Below are 1,792 nucleotides of genomic sequence, written 5' to 3'. Positions count from 1 at the left end.
GAGGAGCCATTTACTCACAGGGACACACAGGGAGAAAAAAGTCACACGGGAAGATCTCTCCACCAATCATCTACTCCGGTTCATCTTTTTCATTCGTTGCCACCAACCGGAACGCTTGATTCACACCGTTTACAAGGTTTCGGCGTAGATGCCGGAGAGTGGAAATACTAAATGCAACACACACAAAAGATCATGAGCGAAAATAATTCGTTCAGTTCGACACATGCTGGTATCGTTAGCTATGTGTAACAAGAAAGCCAATCTAGTTGTCACTGGCCCACAATGAAATGAAATGGGGACTCGTCTAGTTAGATCTGTGACACACAGCATGGAAGCACAGGGAACTACTGGCAAACAATATACATAGGCTACAACCTTTTTTTGAATTAGTGCTCTGCAAATAATTGTGTAAGAAGTCACGTTATTAAACAAGCGTATGCATTTGTTCTGAACTGTTTAAATGTAGTTTCTTTTCCTTCAGTTAATAAAAGTGGTAAATAAGTAGACAAAAGCTCCTCTGATTTCCATACTTCGAGAAACATCCCCCAGATTAAAAACGCTAACAGTAATGTAATTAAATATATTCGCTTTTATTCTCGTATTCACAGCTGAGTCATGATGCCTCACTGACAGAACCTGAATTCACAGGTAACAACCCAAAACAATTTTGGTGTACAGTCACTGAAAAATGTATCACCAACACTTGCAAGACAAACCAATCAGGACAGTGTTTGACATCCTCTTATAAAACAAGGTTGGCCCATCGGCCATGGTTTCAGTCTTAAGGTTTTCCTTTTCTTACTATTTCCACTAATGCGTTCAACACCAGGTAATAATCTCTCAGACTGACTGGGCAGCTACTGTTCTGATAACTTCCAGCACAGAAAAAAAAAACACAATAATCATGATAATAGCGGTCATCAGACTTGAGGATGGTTGGTTCTTAGTGGTATATTTTATCTCCATTGTTCACTAAGAATCTCCATTATGTTTCCACAGATGGTAAAGTGCTCCTCCGAGCAGCGGAAATCCCGGGCCAGGGCCGAGCATTGAGCAGAAGCTGATGTTAATAAGTGCTCCTGGAGTATTGTCAGAGACACCATCGGGTGCCAGGGCCCTTGATCTGTGGCACTTCACCTTGCAGGACATGTCCAAATGAGCCCCTGATTGACTGTTACTTCAGTGGGATGACCCTGCATATGAACATCAAAAGGAGGGGGAGCTAGCAGAGACAGCAATACTGCAGGGTTGTGTCCGCACCAATGCCAAGTGCCACACTCCAAGTGCAACTGCGAGTGCTGTATTTCAGAGCCATGGAAGTGGCATCAAGTGGCTGGCTTTCTGTGTCCATGCCCGGGGTGCCCCCTGGCCTTTCGGCTGCCTGTGTGTGTGAAAACGGGATTTGCGTTGCTATTGCACACCTGAACAAGGTATTTCCTCACCTGAGTCGCTCTTTCAGTAACCTAGATGTGCAAGTAGGTCACATTCAGCAGTATTCTGAAGAAGAACATGAACCATAAGATACATTGAGTATGTGAGGTATGTGTAAGCTGTGTAAATGACACAAGAAATGTGTTTCTGGTTGCACTTTTTACTTTCAGATTCTCTCCCACTCATACGGCACAACCAATTAAATAAGGCCCCCTGAGGCTCTACAGAGAGAGACAAACTTATAAATGTCATCTTCATTTATGAGAACTTTGCTGCACAGCAGTTATCTCTGCTGACATATCACATTTTCGTGTACACGGTTTGTGTCTATCCATGTCAGAGATAGACAGAACTGACCCTG

Source organism: Anguilla anguilla, chromosome 18, assembly GCF_013347855.1.
Source record: "Anguilla anguilla isolate fAngAng1 chromosome 18, fAngAng1.pri, whole genome shotgun sequence".
NCBI classification, from domain to species: domain Eukaryota; kingdom Metazoa; phylum Chordata; class Actinopteri; order Anguilliformes; family Anguillidae; genus Anguilla; species Anguilla anguilla.
Note: the sequence above shows the minus strand (reverse complement) of the source record.